A 9,796-nucleotide genomic window follows, 5' to 3' on the forward strand; every position below is an offset into this window, starting at 1 on the left:
ATTACAGATATCCTAAATCTTTTGAACACCCTCTGACATTTCTCACTTTGTAAACAAGTCCCGTTTTCCCAAGAGAATCTGTAAATCAGGCATATGACTTAAGTCTACACTCCCCCATACCCTGCTCTGTGACATCTGATGTGGAGAAGAGCCACAGGAGGGCGCATATTCCAGGAGACTATTCTGGTAAGTGTGGTATCAAGAGCTTTTGCTCTTTTGGAGTAGCTGTGAGAGAACTGCAGGTGTCCCACTGAGTCCGTTTTATTTTTTATTTTTAAAGATTTTATTTATTTATCTGTCAGAGAGAGAGAGTGCAAGCAGGGGAAGCAGCAGGCAGAGAGAGAAGCAGGCTCCCCACTGAGCAAGAAGCCTGATGCAGGACTCTAACTCAGGACCCTGGGATCATGACCTGAGCTGAAGGCAGATGCTTAACTAATGGAGCCACCCAGGCATCCCATTTTTAAAAATGTGTTGTTGTTGTTGTTGTTGTTGTTAGAACCATCCTGTGATATGGTCAGATGTGCTGACCATGCCTGTCTTGTTCTTGGCTGTGTATCGTAGCCTATAAGCCTCGTTCTCTGGCCCTAACAGAGGTCTGGGAGTTACCAAATATTCTTTAACAAATCCCTTTTTGCTTAAGCTAGTTAGAGTAGCATAATGGACCAAATGTTTGTGTCCTCACAAAATTCATATTCCTCACCCCCAGTGTAATGGTATGAGGTGGGGCCTTTGGGAGGTGGGGTGTTTGGGAAAGTGGAAACTTCATAGATGAGATTAATGCTCTTATAAGAAGAGACAGGGGAGAGCTTGCTTCCTCTCTCTCTGCTTTCTGCCATGTGAGGATACAATGAGAAGACAGCTATCTGCAAACCAAGAGACAGGTCCTCCCCACACCCTGGATCTGCCAGCACCTCGATCTTGGACTTCCCAGCCTCCAGAACTGTGAGAAAATAAATGTGTTGTTTAAGCCACTCAGTCTGTGGCATTTGTTCTAGCAGCCCAAGCTAAGACAGGCAGAGTCTGTTATTTGCATTTAAGAACATACATGAAGAACATGAAGAATGTGCATGGCTCACACATTTTAGTATTTGGGGAAAAATATATTTAAATTCCTCCTTCAAACTATCCACAAAAATAAAATACATAAGGATTAAAGAGTAAAATCTAAAACAACAACAACAACAAAAATAAAACAAACATACACTAAAACCCTAAAAAACAAAGACCCAAAGACAAACCTAAAAGAACTCGCAAACTAATAACAATGAATTAACTAACCACTGTGGCTCAACACCTGAAATGAGTAGATGAAAAATATGTCTCTGAATGAACTAACAGGCAATGAGAAATGGAAACATGGTCGGTTAAGTGGTTTCACAACGTTAGAAGATAAAATTAAACTGTCCAGGAGAAGCACAACTATTCTTAGTTTTCAGGTCAGGCAAGAATTTTTGTCTGTGCCCTTCATACCGAGCACGTTGTGAGGGGATTATTCGAGAATGGCCAGAGAGTGAGTAGCACAGACCTATTTTTGGCGATGACCCACAGGCAAGTCAGACCACAACATACTAAAAGCACGTTGGTGCTATATTCACCCAAAACAGTCCCAGCAGGAAAGGTATAGGCCTGGGTATACAGTGTGCCCATTCTCAGTACCTCTGACGTCATCAAACTGGATGGACGGCATAGTCTCCAAGGGATCCTCTCCTGATGTTTCTTTCAGGCGATCTTTCGATAATTACAGGACTTAAGCCCAAGTTTATCCTCCTTTGCTGTGGAACAAAGACCTTTCTCTCTACATAATCAAGATAGGCATGGAACAGGGGGCCTCTCAGAGCCCATGGGAGATCCAGGCTACTTCCCTAATTTTTTCAGCTTCCAGTAAGTATATTAAAAATGAAGAAATGGGGCAGCCCCAGTGGCCCAGCGGTTTAGCGCCACCTTCAGCCCAGGGCATGATCCTGGAGACCTGGGATCAAGTCCCAGGTGGGGCACCCTCCCTGGAGCCTGCTTCTCCCTCTGCCTGTGTCTCTGCCTCTCTCTCTTTCTCTCTCTCTCTGTCATGAATAAATAAATAAAATCTTTAAAAAATAAAAAATTTAAAAAGAATTTTAAAAAAGTGAAGAAATGGCAAAACCAGAGTTAATTTGAATGCATACATTTAGCATATTAATGCTTTGAATACATGCATATCACAGTAAGTTTGTTTATGACTCATTTGGTGATAATGCCAAAACTGAATTTGAGGCCTTTCTTGAATGTGAAGCTCAGATCTTCCTGACCTTCTTCTGGTGTTGGCCTGGTTAAAGTTAAATGCCAAAAGCTTGTAGTCTATACGTTAATGGCCAAGCAGTTCTAGTCTTGGCTAGATCCTCTCTTCAGCAAGATTAAAAAAAAAAAAAAAAAAAAAAAACCCTCATTGATATATACCTAATTGAAACAGTTCTATTGCTGGCTTTATAAGCAAATGTGTAAAACATCACTCTAAGTTGATTTTTAAGACCCTCTTTAAAGAGGGTTAAATATCTATGAAAAATAATTAAGCCTCAGAATTATCCATATCTTCCATTGCCTTTCTCCCAGGCTATGATTAGCCAGTAGGGCCATGGTCTGTCCTTGTCATGTCCAGCTCAAGAAAATGAAATCATATCATCTGGGCACAAAGAAATACTTGTCCTTTGTTAATTCTCCTCTGGTGTTTTCTGGTTCTGTTCCACTCCCACATTCAGAGCAGTAAGGCAAGGGGAAAAGAGGCTCACAGGAGGATTGCCCGGTAAGTTGATTTGTTTGGAGATACAAAGGCTCAGAGGTGTGTTGCAGGGTACTGCCTCAACCAGTAGAGTAAAAACAATTCGGACTTCTAAGGACAATCTGAGAGGGAGGAAATGAGCAGGGGACACCGCAGAGGAGAGAAATAGAGTCTGCAGCAGTGAATGGAACACCAGGCCTGGGTGGGGGTGTGTCAAAGGACTTTTTAGGAACAGAGATGACTAATGTTCAATTTTAGATTGTTCTATGGCCGTCATGTAATTACCCTTCCTCTCCACAAACCATTAGCTATGTCTACTGTTAAATTAATTGTGCAAGGAGGCCATTAGACAGAGGTGGCTCTAATACCATAGCACCTACTTAAGCAACCCAAAATCTAAGCCTGTAAATGCCTCAAGGTTATGAAATTGAAACCTAAGGACAATCACTTATAGCCAACTAGGTTTTAAACTACAGCTAATCAAGTTTCCTCTCTTTGCTTCTGTCCTTTACCTATAAAAGTCTTTCCTCACCTCTCTTCAAAGGAATGCTTCCTACCAGTTGGTATTATTCGAATAAATTCTTAGAATTTTAATCTTTTAACACTAGGAAAAAAATGCTTTGTGCAAGCGAAATCCATCCTTTGTTTGGTTTTGCTTTTTTATGGAAATCTAATGAAAGAGTCAAGTTTCCCATCTGGGTCTTCATGGTAGGGACAAGACTGGTATCTGGGGCTGGGGGGATGACCCATGTGCTTCACTGAACTGACTCCGTGAAATGAGAAGCTCTGAGGTAGAGTGAACTTAACCTCCAGAATCTCCCTCAAATTGGGGGAGGCCATTGGGCTTTCTGGAGGCTATAGAATGGAGGTTTGAGGCAATCTTATCTGGACCTAGAAAGGGCAAAGAAAGCCAAGCAGAGATGTGAGTTAACCATGGCTGTTTGTGATCTTGCCTTCTTGCCTTACTAGACCTAAAGGGATCTTCACTTTTGCAGAGCTGCTACTGGCAGCCATCCTCACAGATCCAAGACAAATGAGGAAGAAGCCATGATGGAAAAGTCGCAGAGACAGTACCTCTGGGGGTTGAAGGAGAGGAGGGAGCACTGGAAAGAGAGACTGGCAGATTTGCCTGCGCACAGTGTGAGCTCTAGCAAAGGTAACTGTTCTCTCTGACCAAGACATTCCAGAATAGAGTTATTTGTAATAAGAGATTGCCTTTTTTCTTCCCATTTTTGCATGCCCTGCCATCCCCTCCTCCAGAATCAAAGGTCTTTGTTCTCACTGGACAAATGGCCACTTGCAGAAGGGTAGGCCCAGGGCAGGAAACAGGTGAAAAGAGGGTCAGTCATTCCCTCTCCTGCCCCAGGGGAGCCACAGATGCCTGGCACCGCTGAGTCTGCATGCAGTCTCCTCTGCAGAGGTGACGACAGTTGGATGAGGTTGTCCCTGGGCTCCCTGCCTCAGAGATAGCTTGTTCTAGCCTCTTATTTCCACCTCCATCTGGCAGTGCAGTGGGGCCTGGCATGCCTAGGACCCAGCTATGCTACAGAGGACAGGTATGCAGAGGCGCAGGTCAGCTATGCTTCTAGAATGGTGCAGCACAGAGGTGCTGATGAAATCAGCTTGTCTACCTGCCTGGCATGCTGGCCCTTCCTGCCACTTGACCTGCTTTTTTACTTCTGGAAGAGTGGCTGCATGGTCACCTCTCCCTCTTTTTTTTCCCTCAAGTTTCTATTTAAAGTCCAGTTAGTTAATGTACAGTGTAATATTAGTTTCAGGTGTAGAATTTCAGGTAATTCACCACTTCCATACAACACCTGGTGCTCACCACGAGCGCCCTTCTTAATCTCCATCACTTATATTACCCACCCCCCACCCAATTCTCCTCTGGTGACCATCAGTTTGTTCTCTGTCTGTTTCTTGGTTTTCCTCTCTTTTTTCTATGTTTGTTTCTTTTGTTTCTTAAATTTCAAGTTCCATATATGAATGAAATCACATGGTGTTTGTCTTTCTCTGACTGGCTTATTTTGCTTAGCATTATGCACTCTAGTTCCATCCACGTCATTGCAAATGGCAAGATTTCATTCATTTTTATGGCTGAGTGATATTCCATTATATAAATATACCACATCTTCATTTTCTATTCATCAGTCAATGGACATTTGGACTCTTTCCATAACTTGGCTACTGTTGATAATGCTGCTCTAAACATCGGGGTGCAGGGATCCTTTCAAATTAGTATTTTTGTATCCTTTGGGTAAATATCTAGCAGTGCAATTGCTGGATTGTAGGGTAGTTCTATATTTAACTTTCTGAGGAAATTCCATAGTGTTTTCCAGAGCGCCTGCACCAGTTTGCATTCCTACCAACGGTGAAGAGGGTTCCCCTTTCTCCACATCCTCACCAACACCTATTGTTATTGGGTTGTTAATTTTAGCCTTTCTGACATGTGAAATATTATCTCATTCTAGTTTTGATTTGCATTTCCCTGATGATGAGTGATGTTGGTCATCTTTCCATGTGTCTGTTGGCCATCTATATGCCTTATTTAGAAAAATGTCTATTCATGTCTTCTGCCCACTTTTTAACTGGATTATTGGTTTTTCGGGTGTTGAGTTTCATAAGTTCTTTATACATTTTGGATACTAGCCCTTTATCAGAAATATCATTTGCAAATATCTTCTCCCATTCCATAGGCTGCCTTTGAGTTTTGTTGATTGTTTCCTTCACTGTGCAGATGCTTCTTATTTTGATAAAGTTCCAATAGTTTATTTTGCTTTTGTTTCCCTTGCCTCAGAAGACATATCTAGTAAGAAGTTGCTATGGCCTATGTCAAAGAGGCTAATGCCTGTGTTCTCCTCTAGGATTTTAATTTTCTGTCTCACATTTAAGTCTTTAATGCATGGCCATCTCTTTATTCATCTCTCCTCCTTCATGCCCCTTTACACTTTCAACAAATCACATGCCATTTTCTTCAATCCCCTCAAACATGCTTCTACCTCTCTTTATCTCCTTCAAGGAATAAGTCACACTTTCAAACTTTGCAAACCATAATGGGTGATAAAAATCTTTCCTCACCTACAACTCCCCACTACCTTCTGGGTATGGGTTCTGGTTCTTCTTGGCTATGGGTATGCCACTTTTGAGATGAACTCAGAATCCAGCTTAGTTTTTCTGCATATTGAATGAAAAAAGCTCTTGAGGGTGGGAGGGAGGCAGAATGAAGGATGAAGGACACAGAAGATGATGAAGTTGGGTATTGTGGGAGCAAATGTTTAGAATGACTCTTCTTTGGTGACCAAGAGGGAAACGGTAATTTGGAGAATGTAGGAGGAGAAGGGGATGATGATGAGGAGGAGGATAGCAACTGTTATTTATCCAGTAATTAATTTTTGCCAGGCATGATGCATAACCCTTTTGTTCATCAGTCAATCCAATCCTCCAAAAATGTGTAGGTTACATTTTATTACCATCTTTTTGCTCCTGAAGAAACTAAGGTTCAAAAACCTTAGAGGACTTGCCCAAAGTAATACAACTAGGAAGCTCTGGGCTAGAATTTAAGTATAAGTTCTATCTGACTTCAAAGTCCAGATTCTTATTGTTGAAAAAATATTGACTTGCAAAAAAATTTTATGCCTGGCTATTCAGAAAGGCACAAAGTTGAATTTGTAGGTAACTGGATTAAAATCCTGGGAGGCTGAGTGACCCTGTTTTTCATTTTGCGGGAGAGTAGATGGTACTGAGTGGTCACTACACAATTCACTGGTCCACTGTTTGCATATGCTGGCTGCCTGCCTGTGTCACAGAGTCTGGGCCTTTTATCAAGCTTTCCAGGATATGGTCAGCCTGGCACTCTTCATTCCTATGGGATGAAGCAACCCAAGGAGTAGGGGAATAGGAGACAGAAAGTTAGAGCTATCCAGTTTCTTTCATACCTACCAGTATTTTGAAGATTTCTTTTTTCAAAAAAAAAAAAAGATTCATTTATTTATTTTAGAGAGAGAGAACATGAGCATGGGCAGGGGGAGAGGTAGAGGGAGAGAAAATCCTTCAAGCCAACTCCCTGCTGAGTGCAGAGCCCAAAGTTGCTCATCCCACTACCCTGAGATCACGACCTGAGCCAAAATCAAGAGTCAGATGTCCAACCAACTGAACCACTCAGGCACCCAATATTTTGAAGATTTCTAGTCACTAAATAATCCATTCATTTTAACAATACTTCCCAAGAGAAAACATTTTATGGTCTAATCTAAGTCATCTATATTATTGTTTAAAACCATCTACTTTGTTTTAGGACAACCGTGCATGTTAAAAATATGCAATTTCAGGAGGGAAGACCATAGAATATCACAGCTAGAAGAGATCCCTCCTTCACTGCATAGATAATGAGTCAAAGGTCGTGGGATGCGTTAGGGTCACAGATCTGTGTTTAAGTCCTTGCTACTTACTTACTTACTTGTGACCTTGAGCCAGAGAGAGGATCAACTCCTTCCTCTCCAAAACAATGCCTACCTGGCTGATGTAGTGGGGACTGAATGATGTATTCTATGTGAAGTGCTCAGAAAACGTCCTGTAAGGAGTAAGGGGTCAATAAATGGTACTTCCCTCCCTTAGGCAGTATGCTCTAGCCATTCAGCATAGAACTAGGCCCAGAACCTTATTTTCTGATTCTCATAAGTGGGGTGTGTGTGTTTGTGTACATATGCACGTGTATCACAGGAGCATTGGTAATGTTTGCTTCCATGAAGTAACATGGTTTAGTCATCTTGTAATTAGGGTAGGCTTTATAGTTTTCAAAGCACTCACTTAGAGGATATTGCTCACTCAGAACAACACGGAAAAGTGGTACAGGAGTGTTTGTTACTAGGCCCACTTTGCACATGAGGGATGGGAGGCTAAGAGGGATGGTTTCCTTAAGGCCCATAACTAGACCACCACCCAGATCTTGTGCCTCCCTATCTGTACCTCTTTCCACTGGTGCACAATGCCTTCCCACCTAAAGGCCAAACAGTTTCACCAAAGAGATAAAGAATAGTGAAAAAAAATACATGCTGGAGGTCATAAATGACATAAGTAACCAACAACCCTGATTAGATAGTGAGGGAAAAAAATGGACTTTGACATGATTAAGCAAAAGGCAAAGAGAACACTGACAAGGCAGTAAACAACTCACTAGGAGGGAATATGGGACAATGGGGTCTAGTGGTCACTGCTGACCACAGTGTAACTCTTTCCTGTCAGATAACTACTGGTCACTCTGATCCTGAGAGTCTGCAGCCCCATTCTTTTTGACTCCACCTCTGCAGCTTCCTAGCTGCACATCTATGTTTCCTCAGACAAGGCAAACCTCATTCTTGATCACATTCAGGCCTTAGTTGTCTCTAGTCTCAAGGGAGTGGTATTTCTAAGCCCTACAGTCTAGATAACCTTAAATTTTCACTCCCTGCATACATAGGTCATGTAGTCTGATGTGCTGAATCAGATGGTATGGAGCATGACTTAGCTGTGTAGCGGTCTGGAATATCTAGACTTTTCTTTCATGGAGTCTTCTTCATTGGACACGGCAATAACAAATCACTACCGACCACCAACACCATCTCTTGGTACTTTTATATGCATTCTCCTATTTGGTTTGATTTGATTTGATTCTGACCTCAACTGTCTCTTCCCACTTCTTAGGTTAGAAGTTTCTTGACAACAGGCCGGTCTTATTCACTGTGTACTGTCTACAGAAGTGTACTGTCTGTGAAATGCCTCTGTAGCTAACAAAATACCTTATACATACAACCTCAGTGAAAATTTTGTGAACCATGCTGAAATAACACTAGCTCTGTCTCTGAGACCAAAATAATGACTGCTGGTTTCAGAGTCCTGAAACCATCCCAATCACCACGGCAGATTGCAAGACAGTAAGGAAACATCCACACCACAGATTAGAAAAGAGATTTTAAAATGCCATATGGACCCTACCATGGATCTTTCTTGCATCATGTAGATGTGGCCCCTTTTTATGAAAGTTCTTCCTCTATAATATTATTAACCCTATATTCTGTGATACAGGAGATTTCCTAGCATTTACAAGCCTGTTTGTGAACTCAAACCTCATAATGCTCATGAATACATTTAACTCATGGCCCCTCATATTCAAATCAGAAATATCTAGAACGGGGTGGGAAGTGGAGAATAAACGTGGCAGTTGTCGGAGATATTGACAGTAATTCTTGTTAATGACTTCATCTTATTTCTGCCTATGAAGAGTCTGTGATCGGAGGCCTCTAAACCAGAATTATGCATTCAGATCAAGTCATTTAATAAAAATTTAGTCTGTGCTTAACCCCTAGCTACATGTCATTTCATTTATGCTTCATAATCAGTTTTGGATAGAGGCATTACTAGCCCATTTTACCAATGGCAAAACCGAGGATCAAAGAGACTGGAGGATTCCCATGTTTCATAGCTTCCAAGTCCCCACGCTCTTTCCACATATCATGATATCTCGGTTTTGAACATTTTACTAAGTTAAGAGACTTAAAAACAACAACAACCTTGCAAGTAGTCTATGTTGCTCAGGCATTGCTGTTTCTCTAAGCTCCAGTAAGCCTTCTGTTTCTTTCCTGAACTTTGAGTTTCAATTGCACATCAAACCCTGGAGGTGGCCAAATGCTGATGCCACGGGAGCATCAGCAGGTGGCACCACTCAGGGGTGAACGTGTTCATGCTCCTCTGACGTGCCAGACCAGGCTGCTGTTCACGTGAAATGACGCCCAGCAAGAGCAGGGCCACCCAGGTCTGCCGACGCAAGGCATTCTTCCCTGATGAATGCAGGTTTAATGTCCAAGGTTATAAACTGCTGAGAGGGGGAGTGAGAAAGGGCTAATCTATGCAGTCTGGTTGCCAAAAGGCAAGCAGGAGGAGAAAGAGTCCCCGGATACCTGTCCTGTGACTGTAGGCAAGTTACTTGCCCTCTCTGAACGAGTTTCCCTATCCAGAAAATAGGTGTAGTACACTTTTCTTCACAGGGGTGTTGAGATAGCAGATCACATATAA

This window comes from Vulpes vulpes, chromosome 12, assembly GCF_048418805.1.
Source record: "Vulpes vulpes isolate BD-2025 chromosome 12, VulVul3, whole genome shotgun sequence".
NCBI classification, from domain to species: domain Eukaryota; kingdom Metazoa; phylum Chordata; class Mammalia; order Carnivora; family Canidae; genus Vulpes; species Vulpes vulpes.